Source organism: Sebastes umbrosus, chromosome 10 (genome assembly GCF_015220745.1).
Source record: "Sebastes umbrosus isolate fSebUmb1 chromosome 10, fSebUmb1.pri, whole genome shotgun sequence".
Lineage (NCBI taxonomy): Eukaryota > Metazoa > Chordata > Actinopteri > Perciformes > Sebastidae > Sebastes > Sebastes umbrosus.
This window is the reverse complement of record NC_051278.1, coordinates 15,203,669-15,225,324: the sequence shown is the minus strand read 5'-3', so window position 1 is coordinate 15,225,324 and position 21,656 is coordinate 15,203,669. Positions and strand designations below refer to the sequence as shown.

Here is a 21,656-nt window from a genome sequence, read left to right as displayed (position 1 = left end):
GCTTTCTTCCAGTGGGACCAGATGTAACCTACATCTGTCAGGCTTCATTAGTTATGTCAATCTAGAGATGGCACTGTTCATTTTGGCTACACAAATGTTTTTATTGTTAATTCTACTATTCAGTTTGCACATTTAGGCAATTATGATTTGAAGTTTTCCAGCATTGAACTTTTACTCGTACTTTATCTTGAACATACTGTCATTATGTGTTTAACCAAAGTTGATCAGTGTTTAAGGAGGATCACAAAATTAGGCTCATCTCCACAGGGAAATTCTCCATTTTACACTTCAGCAAGCATCTTTCATGTTTTTCAGTGTGACTGAAGATTGGACTTAATTTCTTTGCTTCCTGTTTGATATTGATTGATGTTTTAATTTCCTAACAGGATTGATCCTTGTATGTCTCACCCTGACTTCTCTTTTTCTGCATTTAAGATTATTAGATGCGGTTTCCCTTTTTAAGATGTGATGGGGAAAATGATTTTGAAGCCTCCATGAAAGAGAATTCCCACCTTGAATACAGATGAATGGTGAAACGGTGTATATAGGGAATAAGCTGCCCACAGCGCCCAGTGGGACGTCTCCATCTACATTGCTTTCATGTGAATGTCATGTAAAATGGGCTTTCCTTAAATACATGATGAATACTAATCCATATTTGATATAATTGCATATTTTAAATAGACTCATATTCACAATTTTGCGAGCTTGACAAAGTATTTTTTTTTAATTCAATAAAAATAAGGTTATGTGTGTTCATAAAACACGTTGTAGAGTCCAGAATACTCACACAAGAGTAGCCTACAATAGATATGGGTTGTCCCTCCACCTAGTGGCAGTGCAGGAGACAGCACCTCAGCCAACACACACAGCCCTATTGCCACTTCCTACACCCCACCCATGCTTTCCCAATGCTGAAATATTTGATTATAAGCCAATACGTTTGCTGAAGCAGATGGACAGTTCTTTACTGACATGTAGTATATGCTCACCGTAATACTTGTGTAATACCATCCAGGATTTAAGTGTTTATGGATGAACTCATGTCACGCTGTGCTGTTCGAGGCCAGTTGTAATGCAGAGCTATATTTAAACTTCCCCTGGGGTGCCATTAAATCATGTAATTTCTTCGTCAGGCCTGGCTGACCTCATTTTAATATCCACATCAGACAGCATTAAGAAAAAAAACATTAAAAAGAGGAATATTGAATTTTGTATCTACTGTGCTATCTTACATTTACATTTTAAATGTAAGCCCTTTGCAGACATGCTTATCATTTGAGACTTACTGGCAGAATAAGCTGAAATTCCTTACATTTGGATGTTTGAGCGGCAGGGGCGTTATATTGTGTGCTGTGCTGTGATACGGTTGTGTTTGTGTCGGCTGCCAGGAGGGAGAGTTGAAAGCGCGTCTATGTATAGTTCTGCAAAGCGCACAATCCATTTGGACCACCGAGAGAAATGAGAAAATCATAAAAGGTTGATGCATAAAATGGCTGCATTGTTGTTTTTTTTGCTTTGCCGGGGATAGGAATACAGAAAGCGTTTTTCACTCTAAATAGGATTATAAAACTTTAATTGTGTTTTGGTGTATTATTTTGGGGAAAGAAGGGACAGACTGAAACATCACATTGTATTACAACGGTATAGACTGTAAAATCTAATTTGGCTTTAGTTTTATTTGCAGATAAGTGAGTTTGTTTTTGACCTATTAATGCTGTGGTCTGTACAAATGTCTTCAATTAGTCCTGCATGACAGTAGAAACCCTGGGATGTTAGCTCGTTGCAGCTGCAGTACTCCTAACCTTGAGTGGGTGTTCACATCCACAGGGGATGGAAGATTCCCCTGTTCTCTTCAAAAGCAAGCGGGACAGGGGGGAAAGACAGACTCTGAGACAGATATTTATAGAGAGAGTGGGAGAAAGTGAGATTGTGGCTTGAAAGGTTAACGTAAGAGGGAGCAGCAGAATGACAGAGAAGGAGAATGACAGAGTTGTCGGGTGAAACAGAAAGATGATGGAAAATAAAGATGAAGACTTAAAAATGGATGATGCTGCAGACATCACCAGAGGCTGTGTGGACCCTGCTGTAAATTTCTGTGTCTCTGTAGGTCAGGTTGCCACTTTATTGTCTCTGTTGACCCTAATTAAGTCCTGCAGATATTGTGAATGAGTCACTGAAGGGCTAGAGGAAATATCTTCTTAGGGTATGTCCTGCATTAATGGTTTCTCCCCTGTGTCATCCACTCCTCGGTCTATAAACATTACTTTACTGTGCTGATCCTAAAAGCAGATTGTTAATACCATGAGAGAATTTGAAATATTTATATGCTGCAGAAATAATATAGCTACCTGAGTTTATTAGCATAGTCAGTTGAAGTGAAATGGGCTTTGCTGAAGTGTTATTAATGTTGAATGGCTCATACATAAGTCAGAATGTGAACTCAAAGGTGTAATATTCCCATCTGGGTAGAATTGTGTCACTAAGCAGACAGCTAAAACAGTAAATCCCCTCCTCTGAAGTCAAATTTGCCCAAATCTGCACCTCTTTTTTCTGCTCTGACAACTGAGGCAACCATTTGTCCCAGGCACCCAGGAATCTATTGGCCTTATGACATTGAATCTCTGCAGGGCTCCAGACTCCTAGCGAGCCTCCCATCCAGCTGTAATTACAGTTTCCTATCTACCAGGACTGTCCCGACCCGGCCCACTGAGACTCCGCACTAAATCTCCTTGATGTCGTCAGTCAGCCATCCAGATAGGTAGCCGGACAGCCAGGAAAAGGCAGGGCCTCCTGGAAGCGAGCTCCTCTCCAGGGTGGTTGATATATGGACCGTCATGGGCTGATTTTAACGGATGGTCTCTCCTCCCACACTGGGCCGTTCTGAAGTCATTGTCACGCTGGGAAAATGTGTCCGTGAGGATAGATGGGAGTTTGCCGTGTTCAGGATAGGGTGGAGAAAATGTTGTCTTGTGGACACACGGCTGATGAGATGGCGCAGACAGCCATTTTCCTGCTGTAAAAAGAAGGAGTTTTGTAGGAGCTGGGCTGTCAAGAAAAGGCATAAACGAGGATATGTGGAGGGAGGTGTTAGTTACAACTCAGATGTTCAGCATTGTACTTGTACACTGCGTGTGTTTTATGAGTGCAGGTACTGTATATCTATTACAATTATTTTGATCAATGGTTCTTTTGCAGGGAAGACATGGTTAATGCAGCAACATAACATGTAGTTTCAGATAGAATAATTCATAGACAATCTTGGAGGAAGTAAGAAAGAGGAACAAAGGAGTGTAGAGAGCTTAGAGCATTAATTAGTGTTAAATTTTGCTGCAAAACAATACCGTAGATGGCCAATAAGACAGTACAGGGGTACACCAAAGACGCAGTAGAGAGAGATATGTAAAATGCCCTGAGAAATAAAAAATATAAATACATATAGGCATTATAAAACAGGAGAGAATAATAAAAGCCATAAACCCATAATACATGATACATAAAACAAAATGTAACAGTGCCTCCTTCCTGTGAACTACAAAAGCAAGGATTAACCTGTTTTCTGGTTGAGTAGTGTTATAGACGTTGGGAGGACAGATAGCTTGAAGCGGTTGTTTTTACATTTACTGGCTCTGTAACGGCTATCTGTAGTAATAGTTTGTATTCAGAATACAGAATGTGTGACGGGTCCTTCAGAATTTGTTATTAATTTTAATCATATTTAGTCAGCCTCATCCTGTTTTCTTTAGTCAAGTTTTAGTTGACAAAGTATGGGCAGTCTTATCTTAGTCAAAGAAATCTTTTACTATTTTCTTATATTTAACTAGTTTCTTTCTCCTTAGCTCTGTTGTTCAGTCATTGTTAACTTTAACTGAAGTAAGTAGTTACTCCAAGTCCTCCTGACTGTGCTCATTGTGTGCTGCCGGTGTAGTCCTGATATGGCACGCGCAACACTGGACATGAAACTGCTGCATTGAAAAAAGTCTATAATATTTTGTCTCCACTTTTTTGTCAATGAAAATAAAGAGATTTTGGTATAAAGTTTTTATTTTTTTAACTACATTTTAGTATTGTCTTTTTCGTCAACAATGTTGCATGTTGATATAGTCACAGTTAGTGTTTAATGACATTGGTACGTCTCATTATCGCCTCGTCTTCTTAGTCATGGAAAAAAGGTTTTTGTTAACGAAATTAACACTGATGGGTATGTGGATGTTTCACTTTCCATTTGTTTCCAATTATTTGAAATAACAAGTGTTCAATCTGGGTTTGATGTAGAAGGCCAATTGACTGAGGGCGCCGTTGAATTTTAGTGGCATACGTTTCAATGTATTGTTACAAGGACATTTGGGGCTTTGTGCTTCCTTTATGTTGAAAAGATCTTTTTAAAGGACATGAATTAGACTGAGATGTAAAACATTTCATTGAGCTTTGTTGCAGGCTGAGAGGGGTTGATGTTAAAAGGCTCTGATTGTCTCAGTGCCTTTAGTGTGAAATATTGATTTGTTTTTATGTTGTTGTCCAAAAGTAGATTAAACACTTTTTAAATCGATGCATGGCTTTTCAAAGTAAACTAAGATGAAATAATCACACTTTCTCAGTGGAACAGGTTGGAAGATGGCTATTCATTTTTTAACACACCACTATTGTGTGTTCAACAAAAGAAGATTAAAATGTGAAAAAATAGTGACACTGTACACAATTTGCAAAAATATAAAGCACTGATAAAGCATTTACAGTAAAACTCATCACAGTAAAGTGGGACTGGTTGTGCTTTCAGCTGGTCTGCCATGCAATCAAATTTGCATTGGTACGAAAAATGAAAGAGAAATAAAAAGAGAAAGACAGATAGCTGAAGGGGCTTTTTTTTAAAACCCTGCTTAGTCGAGCACAGTTATTATGAGAGTATCAATCCACATTACGACACACTGCTGTTCCACTCATTTACAACACGCTGCCAGTCCTCAAATGGGAATATCACAGTTACTGTATTTAAAAGTCACATTCAATATTTGTTATTCTCCCAGCTTCAGTTGGAGAGGAATGTTAATAAGCCTTATATGCCATGCAGAGTTTGATTCCTTGTTACTGCACTGCAGGTTTTATCATGGCTTGTGAGGCAACATGGTGAGAGCCTGACACCCATGCCTCTTATTTTCCCAAAACTGGGTGCAAATGCAGTGGCCAGTAAAAACTGCGGGTGCAAGCTTGCAAAGAAGTAATTATTGCAATTTTTGAAATGTGAAGAGGAGGTTGGAGCTGGATGCTGGATGAATTATCAGTAGGATGAAGACAGTATCAGCAGGTGGAGTTCTGGTGGGCCTCCATAAAGGCCAATCACATCAGCTCTTATTTCCTTTAAGAGCCTCAGATAGTCTTATAGACCAGGGCTCAACACTAACTTTTAAAAGTGGTTGCCACGCTGGCAACCAGGCATCAGCTTTTGGTTGCAGAAACTGAAATATGCAGTTAAACCTGCAGTAGGCAGAATGTTTTTGGCATCATTGGGCAAAAATTCCATAATAACCTTTCAGCATACTGTAATTCAAGTGCTCTGAGAGATAACTAGACTTCTGCACCTCCTCATGGCTCTGTTTTCGGGCTTTAAAAAATCTAGCCCGTGACAGGAGACTTTGGCCAATCACAGGTCATTTCAGAGAGAGCCTTCCCATTGGCTGTGCTCCGGCTGGTGGGCGGTGCTTGGTATTTCCTCAGCAGATCTCAACATGGCTACCGGGTCACAAACTTTCTCATTTAACAGCTAAACAGTACACAGAAGATGATTCTGAAACCATTTGAGGTGAGAAATTAACATTGATGGGTATGTATACTGATGGATAGGCATTACAGTAACAGAATATTGATTCATTTTTGATCAGCGCTGCTTAGTTTGACCGTTTGATCGGAGTTCGTGAGTGATTGACAGCCGGCTCATAGACGCCAGCTGGATGGCAGACTCCAGCTCGGCTCTGATTGGTTGTTTTCCTCTGGTCTATGAAATCTTGCAGATGCCATTAGGAGCACCGGAGGACACAAAGGCACATGATTTCTTTCAGATTACCTGTCTCATGCACTACTGTCAGGAAATAGTGACTGTTTTATTAAAAAAAAAAAAAATGTTAATCATATTTTCTCCATTTCTACCCACTGCAGCTTTAAGGTTGTTACACACCGGCAGCATTTTTTTTCTTGGGATTAATTCGCACGTCAATATATTTTGTCGAACAGTTGTTTTTGTCATGAATACTTTCACACAGAATGTGAATATTATGCGGCGATAAAGCGACAAAATGTTTTTCCGGAATAAGGTTGATTTTCTGAGCTTTTGCATCACGAATAAAGGCATCAACCTTGACAAAGGTTGATCTTACCTTTCACAATAAAAGCAATAGACATATAATATTATCAGGCTCAAGGACTTTGCATTCGCTAAATAAAAAAAATCAGGCGAGTATATCGCCTTTTTGTGTCGTTTATTCGTCACGCCCCCTGTGTGTAAAGGCCTTGATACGTGTAATGGCAATTTTCATATCTGCAGTTTAACACTGTACCTTTAGACAATCTCAAGGCCTCACATGTTCAACTTTGTCACCATAGGACAGTGACCTGACATTTTAGTTCTCTGTAACTGCAAACAACAGATTGCTGAAATACTCGTTATGTCTTGTGATGCTCTGTTGTCTGCTGTGTGCTGACGCATTGATACACTTTCTATCCTTCTCTTCTTTTCTTCTTTGCACTTATCTTCGTGTTATGCTTTAAATGTATAAATACTGACTACTCTTTGTATTCGGGGCTCACTTGCCACAGTCCACAACAGGTGGCTGTGCTCGTGAGTCCATCTGCTGATGCTTTACTTATTAATGTATGCCTTTTTTATTAATTTCACTGAAAGACAAGTTGTTACCTTGGTTTGTGTCTTGTTTTAACAGAAACTGCCACCACATACGTCAGCTTAATAATGAAAATGGAACATAAAAGAATAAAAGCTTTATTACAGTAACTGAACAAAATTCTTTGTAGGTTGTGTTTTTTCTGAAACTTAAACTTAAATTTTAGGTGTTGTCAGTTTACGTGTCAACCTTCAATTCCTGGTACAAAATACAAGTAGTGCAGCTGTTATGTTCTTCACAGATCCCTCAAAAATGAATCCAGCAAGTCATTGGTTGCTTGTTCATCCGTTCTCTTTCTTTCAAATTGTGTGCTAATTCCCAGCACAGATCAACTGGCCCTTCATCATTGAAGTCTTGGATTGTGGGTCCCTCAAGTCCATTGTCTCTGCTTTCAGAGTTGACCTCCAAACTGTCTTCATCCTACTTAAACAGCTAAATCCCCTCTCACATACAGCACGTTTTGTTGTCCCTCTTTCTATGTGTTAAAAAGCCAGTAATTGGTTGCCAATTTCTCAAAATGGTTATATGGTTTTGTATAACATACGCCTGAAATTAAAGGCCTCTATATTCTTTGAAGCTTCTGCTAATCTATGGACTTTCCAGTGTCTACAGTTCACTTCACTCTCAGTAGTACTCTCACTTTGGAAGAGTCCCAGAAAAGAACGGGTCAATACAGGAAACTCCCAGAGCAAAGAAGGAAGTTAATGTTCACTTTAACCCTATGAAAGAGAGATCAATAAAACAAATTGGTGCATTTAGCACAGTATTCCTCAAATGTCTGGCATGTTCTTCAAAGAAACACAGTAGGGATCGGGCTGGTTGCTGTTAATGTATGAAGTAATTCTACCAGTTTGAATTGGTTAGAAATGTTTTCTGTACAGCTTTGAATTTCAACTACACCATGAATACATTCATCTCTCTCTGATCACATCCATCCTCAGTGGTTTACAATGGTTCATGTTAGCTACAGTAGAATAAACTCACACCATTAAGTGATCTTTTTCTAAATCTTGCCTTTGATTTGGTGCTAAAAGCTGAAGTGCTAAAACCTTCACAATTTGCACAATGCCGTGCTTATGCTAAAACCTGAGAAATTGCATTCCTGCAGCGTGTCTGCTCATGTTATCATCACCGTGGGTATCCACCAGCCTGCCACACACATATGTTGTGGTTGAAGCTATGACATGCTGTGCTCTGATACTTCTTTTACTGATGTGCTGAATATCAACTATTTTCATGCCACTAACATAAGGTTTTCTTAGTCTGTCTTTATTTTTGGGAGAGCAGGGAAAACATACTGTGAAGTTCCTTTAAGATTAGCCGCCATTCAGAGCTTCCCCCACCTATTCAATGGTATGGGAAGATTGAATTAATTCAGTACAAACATTTGTGACAACCTGATAAATAATAGTATTTTCCAGTATTGAAAAGTGAAGGTTGGACTTGCTGTGCTGAGTCTGCAGTTGAAAAAGGGACATTGAGAATGATGGCGGCTGGCTGTGACACTGGTGGCAACAGGCCTGCGAGTCTGGAGGCAAGGGGGGGAGGGTTGCGTGCAGGCAGAGGGAGAGGAAAAGGAGAGGTGAGTGACTGATGGGCATGTGTCAACCCTCCTCCTATGGTAAATGTTGAGAGGGAACAAGGGTGGCTCGCTAATTGGGGCTAGATGTAAAAGTCCCTGTCACTCATCATCATCTTCACTAATATGTTTGGAGGCAAAAGTCAGCTGAAGCATAGGGCTGAATGATTAGTCACTAGAGTCGGAGGCAGCCGAATGAAGGATGCATTTCCACTCGCAGCATCTTTTTTGGACGTAGATCTTGTACTGATAAGATTGGAACCACACTGTGCCGCTGATCACAAGGCTTCTGCTTTAATTATTGAACATCTGTACATTTAATGTGCAAGGCAATTTCAGAGAGCAACACTTGTGGGACCAAGTCTTGTACTGATGTTTTTTTCTCTTTTGAACAATCTGTCCAACAGTGAATCACTCCAGCAATGATAGCAATGTCATGGATTATCATGATGGTCATAATAGAGTCCAGATCTTTCCCTTCTAGCATCTATACTTTTTCTGTGACCTTGATTTGTCCCCTTCTTTCAGAATCCTTCATGCAATGTCCTGAGGGAAATAATGGCAAAGGGAAGGAGAGCGGGATGCAGCCTCTGGAATTGACTGTGAAATTAACGAGAGGCACGTTATTCCAGCGCGCTGCTTAACCGGTGTGAAAAACAGATAGTGACAGCGATAACGAAGCAGGTAATGAAATAGTAAGTGCTCTTCTTACTGTTGTATGTGTTTATCACTTTCTTTACTTTGTTGTAGTCTCACCTGATTTTAACAGTGGAACAGCAATGTAGCTGTTTCAGTTCATGATTGTAGTCACATTAAAAGGCTAAATTTGATTACGAGATGATTTCATTTTACACCATCCAAAACATTTTTTTTTCCTCACACAAATTAACCATTGCTTTCAAATACTGTAACTGCAAAACTAAGCTTCAACAGGTTTAATTAAGCTCAAATTACCATATAATTAGATAAATATGCTACCAACAATTCCCAGTCTCCTTTTTAATGGTTCTTTAATACTAGTAGTTGGCAGTCTCCTCTCAGTAATTCCTGCTCTTGAATCTAACGATCCGAACAAAGCCGACCAGTTATATTATCTAATTTGAGTGGCTTTTAAAACCTGCTAAGATCTCATTTCCATAACCCTCTAACTGGGAAAACAACAATTATGGGAGTGATATTAGCATGAAGTGACACCCCTGAGCTGCAGTCATGCAGCAGGTGGGTAATTGGCCCTGAACTGTACAGTGGGCACTCTGTGGGACTGTCCTTGTCTCGTGATGGGGACACCGGCTGCGCCACAGGGTAGACTTATCAGCCTGCTGCCCTCTGAGCCAGATGCAGCATTTCATAATTAACCAAGTGAGACGAGCGGGGTCAGAGAGAGAGACGCCGCAGTTCTGTACTGTAACTAGCTCTGCTCAAGCCGCGATCGTACATGTACAGTAAAGTCTCTAGTCTTCTTTTGCTCTCATTTCATCAGATGTACAGTATGTAGATTATTTGCATGCAGACAGTGTATTAGTGAGGGAGACAGAGAGTTTTATTGCTGAGAATGAAACTGGACTCCAGAGGCCTCCCTGGTGTTAATTGAGGTGTAATGTGATTTGTTTTGCTGGCCCTTCAAACAGCCCTTCCCAGTCCATTGAATCAGATCCCCTGCGATTACTCTCTAATGGCCTGAGTTACGTCTGTGTGCTTTAAAACACCCTACAACTACTGAAGATAAAATGATAAGGTTAATGCCGCAATGGCACTATGCAAAGTGAATAATCATTTAAACTGACTATCTTTACTGCACCACTGCAGTGTACTTAAGAGTAACTACTGTCCTTAAACACAAAGACTGTTTTCAAGCAGATGCAAAGGGCTGAAGCAGGCACAACACCATTTGTATTTGGTGGACATCCATATTTTTGTGTTTACATAATTACTTAACCCACTGAGTCTTGCAGGTGAGGTGGTGTGAGCAAAGGAACAACCAACAAAGAGCTATAGTTGGGAGAAGTACACACAGAGACCTTTCCTTGTAGGTCATGCACTGTAAAAGTCGTCCCTTTCAGTTCATTAAATACCTGTAGCCATCATTCATCATCATCCACTGGACATAATTACTGTACGCTAGTGATGCGTGGGTCGACCCATAATTGTGCAGGTTCGGGTGAGCTTACTAGACCGCGAGTGGCGGCACCCAATTACGTTTGTCTCTGTTCTCGTGTCAGACCTCAGTCCTGACATGTATTGTGCTACAGTACTATAATACATAAAGTTGGCGGTTTGCAGGCCGGGTTTGCTTGGTTGATTAACGTATATTTTTGCGGGTCAGGTGGTGCGGATTGACTCTCATAACGGGTCAGGTGGGTACGGGTAATAAAAAGCCCTGAGCCTTGCATCACTACTGTATGCACTTCAACAATGTGACTATGAGGAGTCTGGTAATATCAGTAGAACTTCATCCTAATGCGATTATGCCCTCAAAGCACCAAAGAATTAAATTAGAAGAAGTCAATATGCATGTCTCTTTTCAAATACGATGACATGGTTACTCGTAGTAATCCACAGACCTCATTGTCATCTTTTTATTGACTTTTTACCAAATCACGTCTGCAAGCTGTTTAGCTCTGAGTAGAAGGAAGAAACTAGTCATGACAAAGTTTGTTACTTATTTCCACTGATTGTGTCATTTCATTTGGAAAGACACATTGATATTAAAATTTACAAATGCATATTTTTGGACCTTCGATTGCAACCGCTATCTGCCACATCTCAAGGTCCCATTCACGAAAGATTTTGCGATAATGATATTACAGCGCAAACACTCCCATAAAGTTTTGCAGCTGCGTGTAATTTGTCCTTTTTTGCGTCTGATTGTAATAACCCATGTGGCAAAGTATAAATATTGCCTTTGCGCCAAGAACACAGTAGGTAGAACGATGGCACAGAGAAAAAGAAAAAGACCTTGAGCTACAGCTCCTGACCGACGAGGTACAGAGGCATTCCTCAAAACTTCAGGCAAGGAATTTAAACGTGACAGAGAGAAACCATGATTCCTGGAAAGTCTGGGCATGACATTCCTTATAAATGGGCTTCAGTTACACCAACTCTCTGAAGACGCTGATAATTTCACTGTATGCATGTGGCTATTAGTGGCTATTTGTGGATTGGACTGTTGTTGCAATGAGGCTCATTTGCATAGAAAGGGGATAAATTTGCACCAAATTTATGCTAAAGACGTGCAAATAGCACAAGAGCATCGAGACACTATTTGCTTGGCAGCGCAGTTAGGGGTGGATTTCAGCCGTTAAAGGTCATTTGAGAGTTTTCAGTTTCCTTTTGTCGTATTTGTTCAGGTTTAGCGAATTTGCCCCCGAGTCATTTTAAAACAGAATAAGCTATGGTCAATATCTCCAAACCTCAGCAGATAAAAAAGATAGATATAGATCACAGTCTAAAAAAAAAGGTTCTGCTGTGTTTTAGGTGAACTGCCTCTGTTAACGATACAATCGGTGACCTCCTCATTTAAATACACAGCTGTTGGATGGGCTTACATTTGGCTGTGCTGCATCATTTGCTTCAATACCATATTCAGTAGGGACCATGTGCAACAATGGGATTTTCTTTTTCTATTATGAAAACCTTATGGCTACCAGGTGCAGGTCTGTGGGGAACGTATTTATTTATTATAGACAGGCGTGTTGATGCGCGGAACTATACCCGACTAAACCGATCATTCTTGAGTGACCTTTCTGCATTGGTGCCACTGCACTGCAGTTCATGAATGTTTAATGGAAATGCTGGCTGTTTTGGGCCTGCCAAGCTGGGTTTGCTGCCTGACAGAAACATCCTAACTCAAAGGCAGAATGGAGGTTTAAAACAGTGGATGCTACAAACAAAGGAGACCAGACACAACCTCTGAGAAGTAAACACCCCTCAGACCCACAGAAAGCAGTTGACCCATATAATATTAATTAATGCTATCCGATATCACTCAAGAACACTAGATAGATGGCTAGAATGACAAAAAACAAGCACAGGCAAAGTGGAAATGCATACGACTAAGTAGATAATGAGAGAGGGACTTTGTAGAGAGAACAGGAACAACAGGATGCACTCCTGGTGAGGTGTTGTCGCGACGATGTCTTCTTTACATTTGCATCCCCGACACCTTTTTTTGTCTCTTTGTATTTCTGCCTACCACCATATACTCTCTAGTCACGAAACACCTTGAAATACTTACAAAAGAAGACAAAAGCAAGAAGCAGAAAGAAATGAAATTAAAAGAAGACGGGGAAGATAATTGGGTTTGAGAGCGAACTGAGATTATATATGAAATAGTGAGAAAATATGTGGAGGAGAGGTGCTGGTTTGGCAGGCGGACAGTAATGCAGATAACAATTACCTAATTTATTTTTTTAAAAAAACACACATATCCCTGAAACAAAACCTCCATCAGTTTGTAGATGCCATGTTTGACTATAAAGGCACAAACAACATCAAATCAAATCAAAGTCTTTTACTCTCTGTTCGCCAGATAAACACAATCAGCTTTTCATATCTGTCTGACAGCATCCCACTCTTCCAGCTTTATAGAGGAGACAGCACAAAGGGAATACTAGTCAACTGTGTCATGAAGTGTGAGCGTGTGTGTGAGAGAAAAAGAGAGACACCAAGGCTACCTTCAACACCATCAAAGTGTGGGGAAACTTTTACTCCAGTGAAGTCTAACATTTTACTTCCAGGGTGGCATGACGAGATAAAACCTTCAGCTCCGAGCGGAAATCTGAGAGAGAGAACAACTGCACTAACAGAGTGGACGGCATATGAATATGATTTCAATAAAAGCTCTCTACTTTAGAGCTCCTACATATTCAGTGAGTCCAACTGTGGTCACTCAGTTTGACAACTTTAGCATAATATATGTCTAAAGAAGGGGAAGCAACAAAAAGAGGATGATATTCGAAAGGTCAGATCAGATCTTGACGATATACAGTACGTTATGCACATGATGAGAAGCAGCAGAAATTGTTTCTAATTATTATTTGCACCTTTCAACTTGCAAAACCCCTAAACCACTGCAATGACAGCTCACTGCACCTTGAGGCGTCTCGTTAAATTTCTATTGGTTCTTAGTGGAGAGAAGCACCGAAGAGGGAAATAAATGATGGAGCCCTTTCTGTCTGAGCTGAGTCTGTGATGCAGAGAGCGGGTCTCATTGATAATGCATCAGGAGAAGAAATCCATCAGGACCACATCCATTTAATGCATGAAGCAGATATTTATGCATGAAAATGCGTGTGGCCTCCTGCCCCAAACCTGTGGCCAGGCTAAGTGGGGCTGTCCTCTCCGGGTCGTCACCGAGTACAGTTGCTCCGGTCTCAGGGACACAGCGACTCCCCTAGACGTCCCCACTGCCCAGGTCCAGACAAAAGGATGAAACATTCATGAGGTGTCTTTGCGACAATGGCAGATTCAACATTGTTTGGTTACTGTGGCCTCCCCACCTCTTCTTCCACACTCCACTCCACCCCCCCCTCACACACACATCATCATATCTGTTGGCCCATTTGATGGAGCTTTCAGGTGAAAACATAAACCCGGTGTGGAGTGATTACCGAATGTGCTCCTGCAGAGGAAGGACTGGCATTTCTCTCTCTTTGTTGTGCCTCTGACCTTTTGAAAATATCACAGATTAAATCTTTAATTATTTATGAAGGCTAGTTGTGGTGATGGGAGAAGAGAGGGGGGTGTTGCCACTTGTGATGGGGCATTTTACTGTAAGAGAAAAGATTGACGTTGCGGTTGGTGTCGTTCTAATCCGACAAGTGCTGAGATGCCCAGTTTGCTGTTTGACATTATCAGATGTTTTGTGTTGTGCTTTGCCATGTGTTTTTTATGTCCCTTCAGATATTTGTACTCTAACATTGGAAGCAGGGACCTCTTCCCAACATGTGTATCACGCTGTTTAGTGAACTTCTAAACAGCAACCCTCAGATCCTCCTAACTCATCACGTCACCTACCCTCGTGCTGTAAACATTCCTGACACATTCATTTTAAAATAATCAAATAATCATGATGCGAGAAATAATAAACAAACAACAGAGAAAATAACCATTCTATATGGGAAAAAAAAGTATTTCCCGGGAGAATGGTTTAACCAGTGTTTGATATGCAAATGCTCTTTTTCATCGGAACCCCCAGTAAATGTCAGGAAGGGACACTGGGGAGGGGCTGAACATCTCAATTAAAGAGCGCTAACATGCATCATTCCAAACAACCCATGAAATGAAAGGCATCATTTAGATTGATCTACAGCATCACTGAGAATAAATTGGAGCAGCAGCCTAATAATGCAACACTCCAGGGTGCGTCTGAATATTGCAGATAGGAATTCAGAACAGTATCTGCATAATGATGTTCCAGCTGATGAAGTTGGCCATCAGTATTTGGGAAGCGGCCAATGTTACTGTGAAGTTAAATGCTAAAATGTTTCTGTGGGAGAAGAGTTAGTGTATACGACTGTACCTCTCTAATGGCTGAATCGTGCTTACAGTTTGTTTTCTCTGGACCAAACTGTGGTTAAAGGCAATTAAATGATTTGTCTGACCTCCCAATTAACCTTCTCCGGTGTTCATGCCAGTTAAGCACTTTCACAGAGTTTGGAAATGTGCTCCTTGGCACACTGGGTCTGTACTACATAGTGAGAAGATGCTTAAAGTTGGCTCTTGGATAATTGTAGTATTTTAGTGTTTAGTTTTCCAAGTGTAGGAAGCTGCTGGCTATCTGTCTATTGTCTTAGAATAACCAAAACAAGTTGTTCTCCTATACAGTAATTACCAAAGTTCTGATTGTGTTTGGATAGGGCTGTCAAAGTTAATGCGACAATAACGTGTTAACGCAAATTCGTTTTAACGCTACTAATTTCTTTAACGCATTAACGCAATTGATCTTTCGGAGGTGGTAGCGGTCTAGCTTGTCATGAAGGAGTGTAAATAACTCTCCAAACTTGCGCTAAATGTTGGCGAAAAACTGGCATGGCCATTTTCAAAAGGGTTGAGCATATTTTTTATGCTAAATGCAGTACCTGTGAGGGTTTCTGGACAATATTTGTCATTGTTAATTGATTTCCAATAATAAATATATACGTACATTTGCATAAAGCAAGCATATTTGAGTATTAAATACTTGACAAAATCTCCCTTCAAGGTACATTTTGAATGTGCGATTAATTTGCGATTAATCACGATTAACAATGGACAATTATGCGATTAATTTGTGATTAAATATTTTAATCGATTGACAGCCCTCGTTTAGATTTGTGACAAACTGCGCCACATATTTTGTGGTAGACCTCTTTCTTGAGACATCAGATAATTACTTGGTTAAAAGAATAAAACAAAATCTGTACTTACAGCACCTATTTACTGTTTTTATACAAACCTTTTTGTGTGTTTCAAAGTTAACACTCAACCTTTCTTTTACCACCAGCAGCAACACCAAAATGAATATATTTTGGCACAGTCCTCTCACACAATTTGATGGGTGAAGGCGTATCCTATCAGCTTAAGTTTTATAAATGGTTTCTATTTTGATCAGGTACAGTCCAGAATAATGTGTCTAGCTACCCTAAAGGACAGATCTTTGTACTCATTACTCTTATGTCTAAAAATTGCTCACTTGCAAGTCGGGAGACGTTCTTTAAAAATTACTCAAGTGAACATAAAAGTACTGACTTTCATTAATCAGAATGTGAATTTATTGGCCCAGTATGTGAATATACTTGGATTTATCTTGGTGGCATCAGTGCAGGAACATGGCAATAGCTCACAAAGTCTAATAAAATAAAGTATAAAGTATAGAGTCTGGAGCTGCTCCATAGACAGTGAATGGGAGACTGATTTTATGGACCTGCAGAATATTTGTTTTCTTTTTTATACCCAAATGAGCTTTATTTTATTGTAGTGTTCTCATTTGTGAAACAAAAAATATCCCCATATACTCCGAACATTCCTCTGGGTGTTCTCATTGTCATCTATAACATCTCTCCCCATTTACTGTCTGTGGAGCAGCTCCACACTTTATACCCTATGACATCACAAATTTGAGTTTTAACACTCTTTTGTCTGATTTGGGTTGAGTTGTTCATGTTTACTAATACAGTATAATATAATTAATAATAATATAATATCATTTTTGGACTGTCTTAGATCATAGGAATAACATGTATGTTTGAAAATGGGCGTCGTTCCCCTGTAAGCCTGCAGTATACGTATGACAGTATCAACTGTTATATTACTTTAACAACCCCCACTGAGAATGACCTAATTATCTGACCATGGAGGGGGTGAGATTTTAGCGACCATGAGAGGTTTTACCACTGATGCCACCTCTGATTGCTCTGTTTGCCCATGTGGAAAGATCTATTTGAGGTGTTTAGAGGTGGTAAAAGATATTTAAGTAGCAGAAAGTAACATATCAAATGATTTGCAGCCTCTGTGTACTATATTGTAGGATTAGTTTACAGTAATTGGACGATGATGTAAATATATGCCTCTCAATACATGCTCTTTTATTTTCCACTGGATGTACTGTATGTTTTCTGCTAGGTCAGAGTGTTCTGTCACATAGTACGACGCTGTTGGGGGCATGACCACCAGTTCTGCTCAGACTGTAATCTGGGACAGTTTTTGCTTGTTACACTGCTCAACATATTCTCCAGCATCTAACGCAAATACGAATGCAAATACAAGATGTTGAAGATTAAAAGAATTACTTGGAATTTGAAAAAAAAGACTGCATTTAAGGCTTTAGATGACCCAGTTTCCAGGCATCTAGTGGCTTAGTTGCTCTGGAGGCTTCTGAATGTAGTATTTGTGGATTCAGTGTGTGTGTTTGTGTGTTTCTGTGTTTCTGTTTGTGCATGTGTGTTGTCAGCGCAGACACATAAATGCAAAATGGTTTTTTTGTTTTCGTGTTCTTGCTTATATGCAGCTTTTTTCCCCCCCCGCTTGTGTCGGTTTGTACACATCCTTAGATCTCATCAAAAAACAGTGACCTAGATATAATTAACCCCTTCAAACCAGCAGAAAATTGTATTTAAAAGTAGCACACACCCATCAAAATCTGCTGTGCATGTCAGCACGGAGCTGCTCCCCGTGTTAAAGTCGGGTTCCTAATAGAGGGAGATATCGTGGACTCCCTGCAGCATGTCAAGCTGGCGGCACATAAGGCATGCGCTCAGAGAAATGTTGTAGACAGGTGATGGAATGAATAAGCTTGTCTCAGGGCAGTCTCCTGGCTGAGAGCTACTTCACACGAAACACATAAATTCTAGAAAATAAGAGCTTCTGTTGAAATGAGCATCGCTTATTGAATAGCAGAGAAACAATGAATGTCCTGAACCGTGGCTTTTGCTTCTGTGGCTCGGATGCTTGAGAGGGATTGAAATTTAATTTATTCTTACTCAGATAGCCACTTGTAAGACATTATGGGGTGTAATTTTCCGTTGGCTAAACAGCTCCCCTCGTTTCCTTTTTAAGGTGAACGAGCACACACATCACACGGCGCCTTTAAGAATCTTCACTAACGCGTAAGATCCTCATTACACTTTGCCTTTAATCTAATAATCTGATTCAATTTGACCATTTGTTCATGCATATCAATGTGGGAATACAGTACACGTTCAAACCATTTTCTTCAGAATGGTAGGGTGACTTATGGATGCTGTATTGTTATTAAGATAAAAAGACACCATTCTATCTGATCAGATCAGTTGTTTTCAGTGTTCACTTTTTCACGTTCTTGTGAGATTGATTTCCTTTGAAGACCTCTTAGAAGATCAAGATCCTCTTAGCAGCTCATACATGTATCTGTTTGCATAAATTATGAATTACATCAACTGTTGCTCACATGCTCACAGTATGTCATGAAGTAGCTGCTTAGTCAGAAAAGGGGGAAGTGAATTCGAGGATATGAAATGAGGATTGATATGATTACAGGCAGAGAACTAATGCTCCTCTGAAAAGGAAATTATCAACTCCACCAATCCGTAATCATACAAAGGGTAAATTCACTGGATTTCAAGCAGCACTCTCAGTTTCTTTAACAAATTTCAATTTCTCTCTTAGTTTTACACAAAAAGGTTGAAATGAATGTGGCCACAGTTGGTGGAAAAGTACAGATTTTGTACACTAGTACACGAATACAATCAGTTCTTCTATGCTTCATTTGACGAATTGAAATAATTTCCTTTTTTGTGCATGTCGAGAATGTAACTCAACGTCAAAGTTGCGACTGTTATTTGTGATGTGAGCATCCTAATGCTGATTTTTCTTCAGACCAAGTTTATGAGAGGCACTAAGTAGCAGATTTATCTTTTTCTGTCTCAGATTCTGCTCAACTCTTCTCAACTCTTACCAGGCTTATGTCTTACAAAACAGCAATATTCTGCAAAGAGCCTTTTTTCCGTCTGCTTTTTTCCTGCACAATGCGGCAGTGCTGATGCGTGGTTTCCTCACCCTCCCTGTGGGAGGTGTGAACCAAGGGAAGGGAAGGGAAGAGACAGGAGAAAGTGGAGGCGGAGAACACAGAACGCAGTAAACTTCAATAAGCACAATGTCCTCATCTTCTTGTTCTGGAGATCAGAGTTTCCAGTTTTTTGTCTAGGAAATGAAGAATTGGTAATCCAATACCCCTGATATTTTGAATAGAGTATAATAATTAGATAATGGGGTTGTCATACAGAGCTGTGGTTAGAGCAGGATCTTCACACACTTATTACATCTGCTGATTTTGTTTGATGAATCAAAGCAAACCCATTCATAGGTTGAGATTGAATCAGACAAACTGTGCCTCCAGGGGCATTTTATGATATAGCTTAAAGATAAACATCAAACCCTGCGTCTGTTGGACTTTGTGGAAAGTCAGAAGAAGACTGGTGCATCCTAGAATTAAATAAGTGAATATATTTATCTTAATATATCTTTTCTCAGTCTTCGTCAGAATGGCAGCACTGCTGAGAATCCTACTGGCACACAGTCCTACCCCGGGGCTCGGGGATTACATGTGCTGCGTACACGTTAAAGCCTCTAAACCCTCGCCTCCGCAGAGCTGATCTGACTGCACAATCATCCCCCTCACTCTCAGCTCCACTCCATCGGCCACGAGGCCTCCGTTCTCCCAGGATGCCAGCTGCTTACTTCCAGATCAGCAGAGCTCCGCAGTGCCCGCGAAGGTCGGACCATGAGTAAATTTGTCAGCTTGCCTCTGTGCTCACTGGCTCACCTGGGAGTTGACCGTCTAGCTCACCATCAGTTCATAGAGTCGGACATTCTGACTGGAGTGAGGATTTTTCAAAATAAATGCATCGATTTTTATACGTCACTCTATTTTTAGAAGAAAAACAGGCCAAAAGAACAGTTGGAGTTATTGTTTTGCTCATTGCACTTGAACTCCCACTCACTTAAACTGGGACACGTGCTAAAATACACCTACGTGTAGTACAATCGCACGTGGCTGCACAAAACCACTCACTCACACCCACACACACTCTCACGCCCACCCACACAAACACACAACACATCTGCAATTTCAAGGGGTGGATTGAGGACCTAGAGCCAAGGAATACCGCGCAGGGCAGACCATATTCAATTAGCCCCCGGCAGTTCTTCACCCTTATCTATCGTCATTGCATCACAGTTCAATATTGCACAGAGGTGTGCCGCCGACGCACTGCTGACACATCAAAGGGCTGCGGCAAATCCACACTCCTCCTCGGAGCCTCACAGCTATGTCACAGCTGTTCTGGGGTAGGCCAGACAGGCATAGGGAGAGGCCAGGCATGACTAAAGACCTTAGCAGACATATTAAAAAATGGATTCTCTATTTCCCATTTTGATGAGTTAAAGTTCAGGCCAGCCTGTGGGTAGAACTTGATGGTTTCCCGGTCCAGCATGGCATGGTTAAGTCTGAGGGTTAAGGAGAGAGATGATCTGGATCATGAAATGTGTATGACAGGGTAGATGTGATGAATGAATTTTAAGTGTAGCACTTTATCAGAATACTTTTTTTTGGCCTAAAGTTAGTTTTCTGATGCAGCTAACTTAAAGGGAAACTTCGGTATTTTTCAACCTGGATCCTATTTTCCTAATCTCGCAAGAGAGTTTGGCCTCATCCACGTTGTTGAAATCAGCTAAATATTCAGCCATGACACTGAAAATCTTTTAGATAACACTAAGCTACACTTTCTGTACTCCTAGGGTCCTTTCCATAATGTTGTCAGACACTTTCGTATGATTATAATCTGAGCCGGTCAGTGTCATAAACAAGCACTTTTAGTGGACACATATTGATTATGTGCAATTACACCTACATTGCAGCCTGTTTTGTGGCTGCCGGCTGCAGCACTCTCGCTCAATACTGGACTCATTTCAAAAATTGTTGTCGCGATTAGGCACTTAGACTAAAAACATGGGAAAATAAGCTCCAGGTTGAAAAATACAGAAGTTTCCCTTGAACCATGTCCTCTATCTATGAAGTTGGTACCCAAGTACACCAGTACAGGCGTGGTGCAAAGCAAGTAGTCAGTCCATTCAGCACTGTGATGACAGTCATATCCTCATTTCGTACAATAACTGGGTGCAAGGGCATAAGTCCAAGACGTGATGTAGATGGAGGCGCTACGGGCAGCAGTGGCTCACTGAGATCTTAATCAGGATATAGAAGATACAGATATATTTGCAGAAGCAGCATTAACAGAGCGAGTTAAAGTTAAAACAATGTGCTCATTTGTTGCCGCTGGCTTTGCCTCCTTACCTCTGCATTGTCTCTTCCCCTCTCTTTTCTCCTTTACTGTTGGCCAAATGAGTTAGGGCTCTAAATTGAATTCCATCTTCATGTATTTCTTCCAGAGGGCTTGCTAATTAAGAATTTAATTATGGCTGAGAGCAAAACAGGCAACAAAACCCCCTCATGTTTAAAACATGATCACCATCTCTCTCTCTCCCCCGCTTTGTCTTTCTCTCTCTGCTTCCTTCTGCAAGTGGGTTTTCTGCAAGTTTTGAGGTGAACTGAAGGTAAGACATACACTAAGATGGTAATCAGAAAGGACTTTACCAGAAATTCTCCAGAGTGAGCATGTGATGCATGCATGATCAAAGAGAGTCAGGAGGTTGGACCGTGAAAAAGATATTCA

At 40.5% G+C, this 21,656-nt stretch overlaps 1 long non-coding RNA gene across 7 annotated transcripts in view; it reads left to right on the top strand.

The window, feature by feature from the left end:
• The window catches only part of LOC119495694, a 92,666-nt gene that overhangs the window by 5,377 nt on the left and 65,633 nt on the right, over nucleotides 1-21,656 (top strand). For all 7 annotated transcript variants that reach the window (XR_005208539.1, XR_005208544.1, XR_005208538.1 and 4 more), the window contains exon 3: nucleotides 8,998-9,153. This is a non-coding gene — a long non-coding RNA (uncharacterized LOC119495694). The remainder of the gene's footprint in view (nucleotides 1-8,997; nucleotides 9,154-21,656) is intronic.